This window comes from Perca fluviatilis, chromosome 17, assembly GCF_010015445.1.
Source record: "Perca fluviatilis chromosome 17, GENO_Pfluv_1.0, whole genome shotgun sequence".
NCBI classification, from domain to species: domain Eukaryota; kingdom Metazoa; phylum Chordata; class Actinopteri; order Perciformes; family Percidae; genus Perca; species Perca fluviatilis.
Genome location: NC_053128.1, coordinates 23,135,089 through 23,154,021, shown reverse-complemented (window position 1 = coordinate 23,154,021; position 18,933 = coordinate 23,135,089).

Genomic DNA, 18,933 nt, shown 5'->3' with positions numbered 1-18,933 from the left:
TGTACATCTGTGGATGTATTTTGATCTTTTATTACATTACGTTACATTACATGTCATTTAGCTGACGCTTTTATCCAAAGCGACTTACAATTAAGTGCTTTCTTTCAACTCTGAAAGTTCAAACTCCAGACAACAAGTAGTAAGTGCAAGTACATTAGCTTTAAATAAGCAAAGCTACAAAGAGACATATGAAAGTGCAGTTTCAAGATATAGAATTTTTTTTTTTATTATCTTCATTATAATGATATGCTGGTCATACTTTTATGTAGGGGGATGACAGGATAGTAATCATGTATTATTTATTATTATTATATTACTTATTTCTGTTCTGATGATTATGCTTGGTCATTGTGTTGCTGAGTCTGTGTCGTGTTTTATGATGCACTCAATGCTGCAAAACCATTGCCCTTCAGGGAATGATAAAGTTGAAAGTTGAAGTTTCTGGGAATGACGTTGGAGTGACTAATATGCTGTGTGTGTGTGTGTGTGTGTGTGCTGTGTCTAGAAAAATCATCTCTATAATACCTCTGGGTGTGCAGGCGAACTTCAAAGCTCACTGTGAAATGTGTCTGTGATGTGACATTGAGTAGATTTTATAACGCTTGGATTGAACTTTAATGAAATGTTCCCAACAGTAAAAGAGGAACGTTGGGTGTCTTCGGTAGCAATTATCAGGTTGCTTACTTTGAAATTAAGGAGAAATTGAACATGCGCGGTGTAGGCTATTACCTTGGCATTATCATCAAAGTGTTTCACTTTATTGAATTGTTTCATTTTTAGTTTATCCAGTCTGAAGAAAAAATATTCACCCTGCTGCTTTGACTTGAAGACACTTCAAGTTTTTTTTGCACTGTGGTCTACTCGGTAACTAATTTAGAAGGCCACTTACCTGTACAGGTGAGTACTAATTAATTAGTTTAGTAATTAGGTTAGTATCTAAATTAGGTTACCTGGAATCTCATTTAAAGTGATGGTTTGGAGTAATTCACCCTAGGGTCCTTTGCACCATGACCTCGAGCTAAACAAACACCCCCCCCCAGAAGCTTTGTTCACCTGGGTCGAACATTGGGAGAGTTAGCGTAGAGTAGCGTTATCAGCTGAATAGCTTAGCGCAGGGGCTAACGGACCCACGTTTGTATCTCGTAAGTTACCCCACTAATAATGCCCGAAATGATACCAAACGTCTACAGTAGTACAAATAGGTTATGCTCTCATAAAACGATGGATTGGAAAGTTTGTAAGTACACCAGAAGTTTATGAACACTTGCCTGCTCTCTTCTGCTCTCTGTTGCTGCTGCTGCTACCTGCAGTTAGACAGTGCTTAGAGCCGTCTACAAATTACTACACAAAAGAGTTACAAAAAAATATTTATTAATTCAATGATTAAATAAGGTAATGTCTCCAAACTTACCTCAATTATTACTTGTCCTCCTGCTCGTTATACTACAGCACTTACTTAAAAAAAGTTAAATTAATAAATATTTTTTTTGTTGCATCTTTCTTTTGGTGTTGTTAATTTGTAGACTACTACGCATCTTACAGCAGCAACAACAGCAGCAGAGAGCAGAAGCCAGCGCAAGTGTTATTTACATAAACTTCTGGTGGGCCCACACTTTTCAATCCGATAATTTTGAGAGCATTTAACTATAAAACGATGTTTGGTATCATTCGGTAGCGTATTAGGGTCATTTAAAAGAAAAAACTGGCATCACGTCCTTCGCTACAGCTGTAAAGCTTTCTAACTCTCAACCCTAGGGTGTAATTCACCCTAGGGTCAGTTTCTTGTCATTACAATAAACTGCCTCAAGATGATTTATGTCATTTTCCATGATCCAACTCAAGTGATCTGTAGTTTTTTCTTTAATGAATAGTTTGACGTTTTTGGAAATTTACTATTTTACTTTACATGAGGATACCAGGCAACCAGTAGAGACTCGAGCACAGACATGATAGTGGAAGAAATATATAATTATCTAACTCTTAGTAAGAAAGAAAATACTGGTGTTTCCCAAAATGTTGAACTATTTCTTTAAAGCCCTTATAATTAACATAAACATATTCTGTTCCTGTAACACTTTTTAGGGGCATTTTATAGTTCAATTTGTAATATCATTGCATTGGCATACTATTTAAGTTCCGTTGGATTCATATTCTTCATACTTTCTTTAACCTTTTATTCTTCAATACACTGGCCAATTTATTAATTCCCTGCAGACATGTCTGTCCACATACCATTGTTTACTTTTGGTCTGGGGCTGCTTTTTTAATGGTTTAGACTGTTTGATGCCTTTGTTCCAAATAAGATAAATCATGACATAAATATTTAAGACGTGCTTCTGACAATGTGGAAACAGTTAGGTGATTTCCTTTTCCTGTTTCATCATGACAATATCTCTGAGCAACAAAGCCAGGTCCCTATTGGCTTTAAGTTTGAAGGCCTAATTAGTCAAGCTGTCTAACAGATGTAGGCTATTTATTTTTAAACACTGTCTCCTGTCTCTTCCGGTTGAGACAATAGTTACTAACCTGCTACTCTGCTAAGCTAGGCTAGTTAGCTTTTAGCACAGCTGATTTAGCTGCTGGTGTTTCATGTCATATAACATTTTAGAGCATCAAAGTTGAAAAGTGGCAGGAAAAAGTGGGTTTTCATTACAGTCTAAATAATATTTTCTTGCATTTTCTGTCTCTATGTGTCAAGCATTGACAGATAAGCACTTAAATCCACTTGTTTAATTGTATTTAAAAGTTTAAGTACCTCTACATCAAACTTATACACTATTAAAAGTGTCAGTTTAACAGTGAATATTAGGGATCTATTAGCCTGAGCGTGGCAGCTGCTTGAGGTAAGGATGTTAAATCACTGTGTAAACACACACATGTGATTACTGCCAAACCATGTCATCGTGGACTTTGGACAGGAGGAGAAAGATAAGGAAATCCCACACACATATTAAATCCAATGTTGGCCTGCACTTATTGTTGTTCCTGTTTTGCTGCCGTGTGTAGAGGAATTAGATTAGATATTGATATATAATTTTAAGCTATACTGACATGTACCTTAATATGTTACCAAAAATAATAAAAATCCTATGTTGTATTAACTGCTTCAGCCACAGTGATTTACATCAGCCCAATAAACTGAAACTGCACAGGCCCCTCTGCCTATGTCATACAATAAAAGCCATCATAAAGGTTAATTCAGTATCTTCCGTAGGCTATAAACCTTTAGTTAGTTATTAAGTTTTTAATAAAGTGTTAATCAGTGACAGTCATTAAAATAATATGTGATATCATTGTTTAGGGTGGGAGGTTGTCAATGTTTACAGAGCTACTACAGGCCTATTTTTACACCTTGCACGAGCTTCGGCAATAACGTCTTTCTCTGCTAATGTCAAGTGAGTCACTTTCTTACCAAATACTGCGTTTCACTATTCAAACAGTGTATTTTACCTTATCAGTTATTGCAGTTTGGAAGAAATATTACAGACCAGGTATGGATTGGCCATCGGGAGTACCGGTGGGCCGGTCTATTTGTGCGGGCTGCATGTCCGAAAGGTTTTTGATCGGCCCGTGATGGGAAGAGCGATGACATGATTGGCCCACTTGTGTGTCTTTCATGTGAACACTGGCTATTCACATCCTTGATCTTTTGCTGACAGGCCCTCAGAAAGGAGAGAGATCACATGATTGGCCCACTGGTTGCCTCTTATCTGAACACTGGCCAATCACATCCTACTATGGCCGACCTCCATCCTACCATAGAGACCATGGATGTATTAAAGTGATGGTTCGGAGTAATTCACCCTAGGGTCTTTTGCACCATGACCGCGAGCCAAACACCCCCCCAGAAGCTTTTTTCACCTGGGTCTAACATTGGGAGAGTTAGCTAGAGTAGCGTTATCAGCTGAATAGCTTAGCGCAGGGGCTAATGGACCCACGTTTGTATCTTGTAAGTTACCCCCACTAATAATGCCCAAAATTATACCAAACGTCTACAAGTAGTACAAATAGGTTATGCACTCATAAAACGATGGATTGGAAACTTTGTAAGTACACCAGAAGTTTATGAACACTTGCCTGCTCTCTTCAGCTCTCTGTTGCTGCTGCTGCTGCTGCTACCTGCAGTTAGACGAGTGCTTAGGGCCGTCTACAAATACTACACCGAAAAGAGATACAACAAAAATATTTATTAATTTAATGATTAAATAAGGTAATGTCTCCAAACTTACCGTCTTACAGCAGCAACAACAACAGCAGAGAGCAGAAGCAAGCAGGCAAGTGTTATTTACATAAACTTCTGGTGTACTTACAAACTTTCCAATCCATCGTTTTATGAGAGCATAACCTATTTGTACTACTTGTAGACGTTTGGTATAATTTCGGGCATTATTAATGGGGTAACTTACGAGATACAAACGTGGGTCCATTAGCCTCTGCGCTAAGCTATTCAGCTGATAACGCTACTCTAGCTAACTCTCCCAATGTTCGACCCAGGTGAAAAAAGCTTCTGGGGGGGTGTTTGGCTCGAGGTCATGGTGCAAAGGACCCTAGGGTGAATTACTCCGAACCATCACTTTAAGATAGAGACGGAGATCGTTTAGTCACCGGCGGGGGAAAACCTATGGGGAAAACCAACTCCACAAAGTGCCTCTATTAGCCTAGAAATCTAGACGTACCCTAGCGGCAGCAAATTTCATCAACATCTTGATGTGGGTCTGGCTTGTCAGGCTACCTGTAGGTAGCTAAAAACACGACATTTAAGCATAAATGATAATTTTAGCACCCTTTGTCTAGCAGAGAGGACAAGTTAGCTGTTATGAAGCTAATGTTAGTTATGCAAACGTAATACTATAGCTTTCTCACCCATTTATCCACGACCACATTACACTAACACAAGTTGCATAGCCCTACTACTGTGTACAAAATTCAGCTTACGCTTAATTTACAGACTTGTCACTTGTTTACTATACAAGACGTCTTGATGATACCCATGTTCCACCCTCAACCTTTAGCCATCTTGCCATCAAGAGCCAGACAGCCTTTTTGCGTCAGTGAGTAACGTTACGCTATCATCCTCTACCACTCAGCTAATTGGCAGTTGGGTCTGGTACCAGTGTGTAGGCTACCTGTTGAAGGGGGAGTACAAGGACGGGTGGTGCCTGGCTGATTGTGGTGGGCTGGTCTGGGTCTCAAAAATCCAGGGCTGATTTTTTTACCCCAGTCCAGCCCTGTTATAAACTGGCATGATTTGTGCATGGCCCAGGCCAGGAATGCCCCCCATCTCCTCTTGTTGTTGTACCAGAGCATTATTCAGCCCACCCTACTGTGCCACCTGATTCTTTGTTATGTAATCAACACTACTGCAAGGATAATCTGTCTCCCCACACCCAACCTCACAGAGTTAAACAATAAGGCCATTGCACCACTTTGCCCTCCGGGCGCAGATACAGAACACTATGGCGCAGAAGGGCTCGCTTTGGAAAGAGTCTAATCCCCGTGAGCATTGCCACCTTAAATAAGAGGCCTCGCTGAACTGGCCTGAGTGTCCTGTACTGTCCAGTACTGTTGTATGCCATTGTATGATGTTGCTATGTGCTGTTGTCTGATGTGTACCGTGCTGTGGAAAACAATTTCCCCTTGGGGACAATAAAGTCTACCCAATGCACGACTTTTTCTTTTAAAACATTTTACGTGCAGGGGTACACTGAAATATTGAATACTGTGAATCCTTGTTCAAGCGTGCTATCTACTGTTTTCATGTGTTTTGTCGTTCTTAAAGAAAATCCAACTTGATGGCCTTGGCAAGGAATTCTGGATGTGCTCCAAAAAGTCTATTGTCATATGGTGATGAACCACATAAATCTGTCTCTATACCAGTGAGGAAAAACAACACCCTAAAACGTACATTTCCAACACGGTATGAGACAGTCAAAAAAATTTCACACATTTTGGGTTGATTCATTCAAATGTTGTTCATTCAAATCTCAAGATTAAATAAGAACTATTTCCAGATATATTCAGACTATTTGTGCATAATCAAATTTCTAAAAACAACTTTTTTATTTAAAAAAAAGATACATCAGCATACAATACAACTGACTAGCCGTACGGTACACAGAACACCATTTTGTTGTTGCTGTCATTGTTATTTTTAGTAATACTATTAGATCAGCAGATAACGGCTATGATGTACTGAAGTTATTGTTTGGAGCAAACAGGAAACAATTGTCATCATACATAAATAAAGAACAGCCGCTGGAACATATTTAATTGGAAATACGGACAGCATGTAACAATGCTGCCAGATGTTGCCAATATCATCTCGGGCCAAATTAGAACAAAGTTCACCTGGAGAAAAAAATTCCGTCAATAAATATGGTGCAATAAATAACAAATCATTTGCCCAATTATAATTAAATTGTCTTTATAAACACAAGAGTTTATTAATAAACATCATTATTAATATGTTTCCCCAATTTTATTGAAAACAACTGAATCTCCATCAAAGCGTCACATCCAAAGCGTAATCCCTGGTGTCAGTATCGAAACGTTAAATGTCCCCTCCAATGTTTCCTATCCTGTATCCTCAAACTGTGTGGACAAACATCGGGAAGTGAGATAAGCATACATGTCGTGGCCAAGAACATGATACATCCTGTATAGTGGACGGTCAGTGGTCTTGTATATGGTCAGTGATCTCAAAGTTCAACTGAGGTGACGTAAGTGATGTTGACCAAATATCTTTTGAATCTCGAGGTATGAGCGCAACTGCATGTGTTGTGGTAAGACTCCTGCATGGCAAAGATACCTGTAATGTCCATTGTGATTATTTTGCCCGTACCATCAGTGCTGCTATTCCTTTTTGTGTTCTAATCTGTCATTCTGATTGTCAGGTTCTTGGACAGTACCTCGGAAATTACACTCAAGAAGTTTGTGTAACAAAGCAAAACAATGTTAAGATAAACTTTGAGAGGTCACCGCCCACACAATCTCATGCAAACCCAATCTCTTACATTTCAAATGTTCCTTGGGAAATTAGTTTTCCCTAAAAGCAATGAGCGATTTGTCCCTAAAGCACTGATAGAGGACTGAGACCATCAAGTCCTTTTCGAAGGTCGATAAAGACTGATTTAAGATGTTTTGACTGTCACGCTGCAGATGTTCTCCCACAGTCCAAACACAAGAAGAAGTGTTCATGATGATGGGTGAAAGGGAGCAAATGCCTTCATAGAATAGATATGAAGGCACTCTGTTGTTGTTGTTATTACACACAGGCCTGAATTACACACACGCTCAGTACCTATACATGCGCTAATGGAGAAATGTCAGTATGAGGGGGCTGCCATGGAAAGGAGCCCCGAGCAGTTGGGGGTTTGGTGCCTTGCTCAGGAGCACCTTGGCAGTGCCACGGAGTTGAACTGGCACCTCTCCAGCTAATAGTCCACCACCATACTTTGGTCCGTATGGGGACTTGAACCAGCAACCCTCCGGTTCCCAACCCGACTCCCTACTGACACCCTCTTGCATCCATACTGAAATATCTCAGAATTTACTACTATTGTCTGGTGTTTTTAACGTTGCCGATTGAAAGTGAGCGCTGACTTTTAATCGTTCCTCTTTGGCTCCGAAAACATCTACCTCAGTTTTGTTTTCAAAAGACACAATATCAATCAACAACAAATGTTCATGGACTCCTATCTGCCCTTCTTTCTATGTCCTCAGGCAGGAAAAAAAATAGGAGGACATGACCCAAAGTATGCAAATGTATCTACTTTCTATCAAAGTGACAAATGTATGAAGGTTTTGAAAAAAAAACTTAAAATAGTAGGAAACTTTATCTTGTGTCTCTGTATCATAAATATGTCTCACTGAAGCTTAAACTATAGAAGCAACTACACAAATGAAAAGTAAATAATAAATCTTTACGAGTCTTACAAAAGTCAATAAGGCATAAAGAAACAAGTTTCAACGAGAGAGCATTAGTTGCATGCACAGGATTAGTAACATGGAACTCACAACTGATGCATCAGGAAGTTCATCTGTATTGACTGGAGACATGCTGCAGAGTAGTATGGGAACACCTCATCTGTATACAGGAGTGTTGTAAATACAGCAGTAAAGCCAATACTATAAACATATTTTCCCTAAACCCTGCCATATGAATACATTCTTATCCCGGCAGTGGCACCGCGATGTTCAACTGGCTTAAATTGACAGGTTCAGCCCCTGTGAGAACCATACCAGAATGTATTTGTGTACACAACTCAACATGAAGTGAGATAGCCTACACTAAGTGATAATAAGTCAGAGCACAAAAAACCTAAGTGCACAAAATTGTGTGATTTACATCAGGTAAAACAGAAGCAAAATTCTTCTGTTTCTGCGTTAATCAGATATATTTACTGATAAATAAAAATTCCAAGGTCCAAGTCTTTCAGCTTTCCTGTGGTATGCCATCAGTATTGTTTTCTAAGCATGTTAATGTACAAAACAGACCTACCATGTCAGAGAGGTTAATGGAAGCCACACATTTCATGGTTATTATGGGGGGGAACCTTGTGTTTCCCATGTGTGTGTTTTTGAATGTCTGTATGATTTTGTTTTTGAGACTGTCCAGCTAAAGCTTTTTTCAGATTGCCATTGTGGTGCACTGCATATCTTCACTTTGGATCCCTTTGGGTTAAAATAAAAAAAATAATATCAGCAATGTTTGAGAATGACATCAGATATTTTTTTTTTCATTAATAAGTGGTGATCAAGCTGACCGCCAATTTCTCAACTTTAAACAAATGACACCCAGTATGCTTTTAAATTAAATATCCTATTGTAAACATTCTGCATTTGATACCATCAGAGGATACAGAAGCACGTTTTTCGGAATAATATTTAAGCATCAAGAAAATAATTTTAGAAAAGACACCACCAATGTGTATACAACTTTCTTAGCAAAGTAAGCGTCATCATAGACACTTCTCTGGAAAAACTTAATGATCAAGTAATCAGCCACATTTTTCTGTTATCGTGGTTCAGCCACATCAATATGTGGTTATTTTGACCCAGTAACAATTTAATATTTACATTTCTGCTAGGTCATCAATTAAGCCAAAAACTTGTTTTTTTTTTAATAAAAAATCAAATAAAATATCATTGTTCTGTTTAGACAAAATAACGTTCAACAAGTTGTACTATGGAACTTTTAGGAGATCTCATGGGGTTTTGTAAGTTTGTAGTCCTAGATACAGTACAGAGACGAGTGAGAGAGAGACAGAGATATGGGGAACAGCTGTGTAATTACATTTGCAAAAGTTCCCAGACTTGTTTACATTGTTTGGGGTATTTTATGTCAAAGATATATAAACATTTGAAGCCCACATCTGCTGCTGTTTGCACAGACTCTCCATTCGCAATAGTTAAAAACTGACTCTTTAATAAAAACGTTTCTTTAGATGTCCTCCTAGATGTTTGTTTGTGGTTTCTTTTCAACAATTAAGAAATAATCTTAATTTGAATAAATTGTTCAGAGTGAAGACACATTGTGTGTAGAGTGAACTGTTATGTCTTTTTTTTAACTTGTCACAAAAACATTCTGATGGATACTGGGTGGGTGCTAAATTGACCACAATTGGGTTAAAAATGACCCAGTTTTTTTAATGTGTGGTTTAATGAAGAGGTTAAAATACTTTGCAACAGCAACTTTGGCTTGGCATCAGGATCATCATCCACAAGCTCATGGACAGACTTTTTCCTTTTTCCATCACCTTGGAAGTAGGTGAAGTTGTGCTGGAAATTACAACCCTCCTTCTACATTAAACCAGATTTTCAAATGTCAACAGAGGGCAAAAGATACTGTGCAGGGGTCAAGTATTGCACACTTCTGGTGCAGCAACATAAGGCTGTGATATTTCCTGCTTTGCTACTGAACACCGAGGGGGTAAGGGTAAGCGTACCTCCTATGGCGCCATTTTGATGCTAACAAGCACTCACTGACTGCCATTCATTTTGACGTCATTTTGACGTCACTTTGACAGCGAATAACTTTACATCTGAAGTGTATGGAATATCTAAATGACGTGTTCGTTCGATTTCTGGAGGAAGGAGAGGCTGGGTCGAATTGAAAGTTAAGCAAAAGGTTTAATAAAACAACATGAAAACAGTCAAAACACAATCAAACATAAAACATAAAACACTGCCAGTAGCAGACTGCAAAACATGATTCCCCTTGTGGGGACACAGATTGCAGCCATGCGACATGACAAAACAAATGTTACACTGCAGCTGACAGCGGACTGAATCCTGCTTCTCCTTGTGGAGTCACATAAAAACAGTCCTGAGACAGTCTCCGGATCACTCATATATTCCCCTACACCTGGGTGGTTCCTCAAAATGAAATCTTCCCCTATTGGTCAGATGTCGCTCAGGTTAAGGACACACCTCTGATTAGATTAACTCCAGGTCACAGACTAAGGTCATTTATCATGGTATAGTGCCAATTCACAGAGATACACATTTTCTTTGTTCTAATCAGTCTGGCCTAGCAGGGAGTGGCTCCCCGAAACAGCATCTACTTTCATGCTAAATAACCGACATGACCTAATTAATTCTATTAGAAGCTGGAGATGGTGTGAGCCAAACAAATGCTGATTAGGCTTAATCAGTATTGAAACATTCCTTCACTCAGTCACACAACAGTTCACATTTTTAAGTTACATGTTTTTACCTAAAAGTATATTGTACTAAAACATAAGCATATTTTTTACTTTTTTAAACCTAACAGAAGTGTGCATTTTAGTTAGTAATAATTAGCCTGTACCCATGTTATCTCCTTACATATACCTACGCGTTACGTCTCTGCAAGATTGGGAATGATTGAGATTTCTCTTGGCACAGCTACCAGAACACTTCCAACTTTCAGACAGGTTGCTTACGTCACATTTACGTCTTCAAGCTCAGTTGGAGGCTGCGCAGTAAGGCTCAACCCTCACCGGAAAAGTGCTTCTAATAGACTTCACTGCCAGAGCAACAGGATCTGTTAGGCCGGACCGTTCCAAATTGGGACACCAAGCAACATATTTTATGTTTTCCTCCGTGGGTGCCCACGCCCTTTAAAAAAAACAAGTAGTCAAAAAATGTTTGCATTTCAGATGGCCGACACGAACACACAACGCCGATAATACACACAAACACGAATGCGAACACACAAACTCGATAATAAAGCTGTAAAGCAGGCTATCTTTCAACTCAGGATAGGATTGGAGATGAAAAGTTGAACTGACACATAACCACGATCAGCTTCGTGGGTGCTCAGTATTAGCGGAGCACCAACGGTATCGGCGCCTATGCCCAGCAACCCGTTCGACCCAGAGGTGAACTGTCCCCCGCTCCCCCCTCCCCTTTCCTCTTCTCACACAGCTTCTCTCTGCACGGTACCTTCTCAGCAAGCAGGGGCACCAATTTGCCGATTCCACACACGGTGAAATTATAGATAATACAGTAAAAGTGCTCGTGCTGCCCCAAGGGGGTAAGCTTCGCTTCAGAACTCGAACCTCCTATGGCGCCATTTTGACGCTACAAAGAGATCACCTCCCGTTAGCATTCCACTGACTAGCATACATTTTGGCGCCACTTTGACAGCAAATAACTTTACATCTGAAGCGTTTAAAGACTATTTGTCCATTGTTTATTTCTAAAAAACACGACAATGTATAAAAGGCTCCATTACCTTGTACCTCACGTTATGGCTCCGTAGCAGATGTTTTTATAAAAATAGGCTAACGATTGTGTCATAACCAAGTGACTTACTGTCACACAGTAGAGGAATTACAGTATAGTACAGGAGAATGTCGCAGGCAGTTTGGACTTACGTTAGCTGTTTAGGTTTAATTACTAATGTTAACTAGCATGTTAGTGATCAATAATTAGCCTGTGCCCATGTTATCTCCATCTCTGTAAGATTGGGAATGATTGATATTTCTCTTGGCACAGCTACCAGAAGACTTACAACTTTCAGACACGTTGCTCACGTCACATTAACGTTGTCTCTGTCAGTTGAAGGCTGCGCAGTAAAGCAAGTGATAACTGGAAAAGTGCTTCTAATAGCCTTCACTGGTCTCCGTCCAGAGCAACAGGCTCTGTTGGTCCATTTTATATATGTCAGTGGTGCTGCCCCATGTGTCATGAAAAAATTCCCACTTCGCCCGTGCCAAAAACCGCTACCGAAGAGCTGAAATGTAGTCAGGTGAATAATCTTCAGCCAGCTGGTTGATGTTGATTAGTCTATCTCCCATGTCAAAGATGATGTTGACAGTTGATGACTTGGCATAATACAGGAGGATGAAGAAATGTCAGAGTATTTTGCTCTGACTCTAACTGTTCTGATGTGAGGCATTTTAGTTTGGATATACTGAATGTAAATGATCACCCTCACATCTGTTTCTTCATGTTTTGAAGAGATCTCTGGTCGAAGTTCTTTTGACATAACTCCAGCATTGCATTCTATCTTGAAAGCAGAAAAACAGCCCTGGCATTTGCATTTGCATTTGCCCTATTTTTGTCAACAACCTAGCTTGGAAATTAGTAACTCTGCCTTCCGAGTTAATCTTTCCACGCACCTTGCGGCTGCATGCATAAAATAACTTTATCAGTAGTGGCCTACAGGGGTCCATAGAGGTGCGGCCCTTCTGGAATTTGCCCAAATTCCAGATGGCCAGTCCGTCACTGCTTGAAAGCTTGACCAGCCTCTATGAAAATGACAGGCCTTCGGATGATGTCTTCCATCATATCATGAGAGCTCCAGTGATCCAGAAGTAAATGAATGAGTGCCTTCTTGTTTTCATCATCTGTGAGAAAACCATTTCAGTCAGCGGGTCGAGGAACATTCAGCCCATTAAACGTTCACCACAACCTCTGTGATCTCTCGCAGCTGATTTTGGGGAATAAAGACAGTCAATGTAAGTGTCTGTGCTGAATACTGTTTCAACTGCAGCAGGTAGACTTTTGAAGGCGCGCTCTGATATAGTCTTCATTGTCCGTGGTACATCGCACATGTAGAATGAGGAGTTTCCATCTTGAATGAGAGCACATTGGCTTGGAGAAGGAAGTTGTGCATTCTCAGCATCTTTGATCATGTGATTAATTCCTTTTGCTTTGTTGTTTTTTTGCAAAAAAGCCATCGATTGTTGAGATGGAGTATGGCGTCAGAGTCAAGGGATAGGTCATTAGGTCAGAGATGCTAATTTGTGACTTAAGTTCTTGTGATTTGATGAAGATCTGAAAGATAAACCCACTTGGCCTTGTACTGGATCACTTTCTGGTTTGATGCCACAAGCTTCCTTTTAATAATAAATTGAATTTATATAGCGCTTTAGGCGTGGTAGACGACATTGTCTTGAATCTGTTCCTCTTGATGGGGTCGATCACGGATGAACTTCTCTTTTTGAGTTTTGCCATTTTTCAGGGCATTCTGCACATCATAGCGCACCTCTTCTGGCAAAGCTGCTCCTGAACTCAAACTTGTCAAGGGCTTACAAGTCGCAAGCTGAAATGGGTTGATAAAACTCTGAAAAGCTTGTACAAGCTGCACTTGCTCCTCAGACCGAGTGATTTCACGTGGTCTGAGATCTTTTTGTTGCTTCTCTGTATGTTCGCCTCGGCCACTTGTCATTTCCCACACCCACGTGGCTTCTACTAGCTCTCTTTTGGCATGAGCAGTCAGGATATGACGTTGACGCTCGCTTCATAATTACTGGTTATTCCACAGATCCCAGCAGAATATGTCCCAGACCCTGAGTTTGACTTGAATCAATCTAGAAGTAGAGTGGGCGCCTTACATGTAGAAAAATATAGGACACCAATCTCCCAATAGAATCAATATCTTTCTATAACCAGAAAAATAGATCAACTTACCTCCAAATTGTTTTTGCTGAATAACTTCAGGATGTGACATGAAGGGTTAGGGTGTTGGTTGGTTAGTGCAGTGATGTAGTCTACGTCACATGTGTCAAACTCAAGGCCCGTGGGCCAAATCCGGCCCCTTGCAGATTTAGATCTGGCCGTATATCAATTTGGTTTCACAATCAATTTTGGCCCGCCTAGTTGTGCGCCACACCAAAAACACAGGAAAGTGTTTTTTAAAATGCAATTACATGTCATTCAAAGTAGAATTTGCTAGATTTGCCGACTCTGAGACTCAGAAATTTCCCCAGAAGCAGCAGAGAGTTTTCATATTCAGGCTGTGAAACAGGTTGATGTTAAAAAAATCATTGTTTTGATTGATTTGCTAAATTCTATGAAGGCCAAGGAACTCTTTTGATGACTTTTGTATGGCTTCATGTCAACAAAAATGCGACAAAAAGCGTACAAAAATGTCGGAAAAAGCAACAAATTTACAAAAACGTGACAAATGTCTGAGAAAGCCACAAAAAAGTCTGAATGAAAACAAATAAACTTTACATGTCTGGCTCTTGGTGTGATTCTCTTTTTCCAGTGTGGCCCTTAGTGAAAATGAGTTTGACACCCCTGGTCTATTTGACACGCACGTATACGCAGTATACCCACTTCAGATATTTTTATTCACAAATACGGGGTCGAGTAATGTGACAGCAAACAAAACTAACACTGCAGAACGTGCAGAGAGACTCTTCTCATCTTTCATCGACCGGCTCCTCGCTGAGGGCAGTGCGTAGCGTAGTGTGTGCGTAGCGACCGGGCCCCAATGCTCCGCCTACACTAATGCCAGTATCGTCCCTTCACCACATTTAAGACTAATATAAGTAGCCTATTTTATTTTGTCCTCGTTGCTTTGGGGTCAGCTTTTGTGATCCAGGCTCAGGTCCCTGATGTGAAAGCCCCCTTACTGCTTTTTATTCCATTATATTTTTTATATATTTTGAATATCATCTGTGTTTTCCTTCTCATAGGATAAATAAAGGTGTTCCCACCATAAATTGGTGCAAAAGTGTACATACACAGATACATATATTATACATACACAAAATCAGAATGCAGGATATTAGTCTTTGGTGCTCAAAATAACCCTGGGGGAGGACACCGAGACCCCACGCTTTGATATGCCCCCCCAATAGGCCCATTCTGAGCCAGAAAAAAAAAGAAGAAAGTGGTACAGTATACCAACTACAATACATTAGACTACATCACTGGGTTAGTGTGTTGGTTGGTTTATGTGTGTAACCTGGTTACCATTGTTTTATCTTACACCGTGACCCCAGTCCACCTAGGGGCTTAATATTATTCACTTGTAAGGTAATTAACTTCATATAGTATAGCAGTACATAAGTCAAATCTCAACTCTTGTTTAAGATATTGTTCATATGCAAAAAATATGCTTAATCCCATATGGAATGGTAATGGTTGAAAGTTCTTTTTTCTACGATTTGAGGTACAGTGGATAACTTTGGTTATACCAGCTGTAAACCTCTAGGTAGAAAGGTCATCTTGGACTTAAATTGAAGCTTATAAACTTGGGATGTTTCTATGTACATTTGAGGCAGTGATATCTATAACAAAATGCTTGAAAATGATCACTTTTGATGACAATTTGTCAGGCGGACAGACATTTCTTTGTCTTTTGGGGTATGTTGAGGGTGATATTTGACAGCAAAAAGGCAGCAATCCCCAGAATCTTTTTCTGCTAGTTTCCCCTATGTGTCAGGATACACCATGCAAAATTTTAGGGTTATATGACCATTTATGTAGCTGCAGTACCTTAATATTCACAATTACCTCATGCCGCCAAAAGCTTTTCCCAAAAAGGGTGTTTTTTGGCCCCTGAGATCAAACAGGGCTGAGTTGGGGGTTGTCATTATCAACTTGTGATGGCTCAAGGTATAGGAAATAATAGTGAAAAAAGGTAGCAAAATACATCCTGAGGAGTGGACCTGGCTCCCGGTCTATATACTGTCTATGCTACACACTACCCTGGATATCAAGAGTTCTCGCGAGAGCACAATTTGAATTTCCTCAGCGAGTCACTCTGGCATTGAGTAATTATGCTCATTAACTATGCCCTTGTATCCATGCTGCACCAATCACATCGGTGTATCTTATATAGGCAGGCCAGGCGAGCTAAACAGATGACGACTTCAATTTACCAGTTAGCTCCGCTGGTAGCTAAGCGTATGGGGCTCTGGATACGTCACCCCGTGTATTGTTTTGATTGGTCGTAGTGTTATCCAATTGCGTGCAGTGAGATTTTCAAATGCATGCTCGCTCCTCGAGTCTGGCCATTTTCATTACTCAGTGCCAGTCCCTTAATCTTTCGGATTTGGGTCTGGATTTCCAGGCTAACTAAACACGTGTGACAACTAAAACCATATGGTCAGTAGACCTGAGTGACCCAGGAAGGAAAATAGGGGCAGAGGAGTTCAGGAATATTTGAAGATGAATACCCACTCAGTGCCCTCAACCATAAATCATTAAGACAAACTCCAAACTTGAGAGCCAATGATGTGAGGTCAGCGTAGGAAAAGTGTAGTGAGAAGCCTATAGCAGCATAAATGGTGGATGTAAACATTACTTAACAGTAAATTTAGGTCCACAGTTGAAATGGTAAACATTTGGCAGAACAGGTTAACTTATTGGATAGTGTCATTTCCAGTCAAAGCGTTTTATTGTTAAATAATGATTTCTTTTTTTTCATGTCCACATATATGCTTTAGAAAAAATATGACAAACCGATTGCGCACTATGCCTAATCTGTGTAATCTTTTGCAGATTGTCCAGTTTGGTTTGATAATCTTTTTTAACCCATAGATGTAGTGCTGCTTTGCAACTAATGCTTTGAAACTAAATGCTCTATCTTCCAGAAGAGAGGTAAAGCAATGTGCAAGAAAAGTGTTCTTTTGCGACATTGAAAAGTTCATGATCACTTTTTATATAACCGGTGAACATATTGCCTTTGTATAGACATAGGGACGTAAATGTAGACATTGACGAGATGATACAATATAATTTAGTTTAGGTGTAAAATCTGTCAAGACTGGGAAGCCGAGCACATCTGCAAGCCGAGCGAGCAGTCATGCTTTTTAAATATAAGTGCAGCCCTTAATAACTACCTCATGCCTCTGATCAGTCACTTGAAATCAAACAAAGCTTTTTTAATAAATATTGTCTAATAATTTGAGACTGTCATTCGTCTGTGCTTAAACTGTATATGTATTACTTCTGTCATTGTTCCCTTAAACAATGGCAATTCACAGGAGCCATAACCTTTTGAAAAGTGCCCTACTGATTGCATTTTCCTGTTATGTTTAACGTGAGCTTGAGGTTTATAGATAGCTTTTTCAAGGATTTTAAGCTACAGTAGCCTATACAATGCTAACTGCAGGAGGGCAGAGTGAGACAATGGATATATTTCCTACAACCTATTTTAAGGACAGCAGATGAAAATGGTTCTCGATTTTGTAGGGTTGTTGTTGTTTGAAGTTACAGTACAGTATATTTTATCTGTGTTTGCATTTGCATCTGTTTACCAGCTGCATTATTTGCATCATCAGAGCTGCTGTGGCTATAATACAAAACACTCTCTGGTCAAACACAGGGAAGTAGTAAACTAAAAATGGTTAGTCACAAAAGCATGTGAGCTTTGAGGCTGTATAAAGTGAATGAGTAAACGCTTCAAGGTGCTCCCAATCGGTTCTTGTCAAACTGCTCAGTGGTGAAAAAAAAAAAACTGTCATTGTTTTAAGACAGTGGTTGTGAACTGTGGACAGATCCCAGTGTGTCAGGGTTGATAACATGTTGTGTCCTCTCACCTTTATACATTCTGTTCCATATAGAATGCAGAAGTTCCAAGATGAGTCAGTCATCATACAGTGAGCCTGTAATAGGGGAGTGACTTTGGTCACAGTCTCGTGGCTGACAATTTTTGTGATAACTGCATTTTTCAAACTGCAAGCAACCAACAAAAACCATGACCTGTGATATTAGAGGAAGCTGGCATTTGCCCAAATTCCAGATGGCCAGTCCGCCACTGAGCACAGTAAAGTTAAAGATGAACGTTGACTAAGACGTGAAAAAAAAACAGAATAAACAGAACACTACACACTAATTTCGCAAAAAATCTGTAATTGAGTGCAATGTTTTATTACCCCTTTGCTTTGCATTATAATCAGTGGTGGAGAAACTCAGATCTTATACTTGACCAATACAACAGTGTAAAAATACTCTTAGAAGTAAAGGGGCTGCATTCAAAATCTTGCTCATGTAAAAGTACAGGAGTATTATCAGCAAAATGTAGGCCTACTTAATGTATTTAAAAGCACTCATACTGCAACAAAATGCCCATGTGAGCAATATAAATATACATCTTAAGATCCCTCCCCACTGAGTCCAGTGGTGGAACGTTACATTGGCTGCATCAGTACATTTAATCTGTACTTAAGTACAATTTTAAGGTAGTCTACTTACTTGAGTATTTCCATATGTTACTTTAAACTTCTTCTTCACTACCTTTTTGGAGAGAAATATTGTACGTTTCACTACACTTAGGCTATTTAAGAGCTATAGTTGCTTTTCAAATTAAGATGATGAGTTTACATACATATATGAGTTTATATGATCCTTTACAGAATACATTACAAAAAGTATATATGTTGTTAAATGTAGCTCCAAAATATTAATATACTAATAGTTCAATAATACAATTGTAGGCTATTTCACTGACAACAGGGACTCTGCATTATTTTGTTACTTTAAGTAAATGCAGGACTTTTACTTGTAATGCAGTACTACTTTTACACTGTGGTAGCCTACTTTTAGGCTACTTAGGGTAATGCTTGACCGTAATTATGGTTCAATGTTGAAAAGCCTTTGATATGAGTGAGCAACCGGAAGTGTTGGGTTTGTATTAACAGGAGCTTTACAGCAACGGATATCCGTAGCTCCTATTGAGAAATGACTCAACACGAGAGCGCGCGC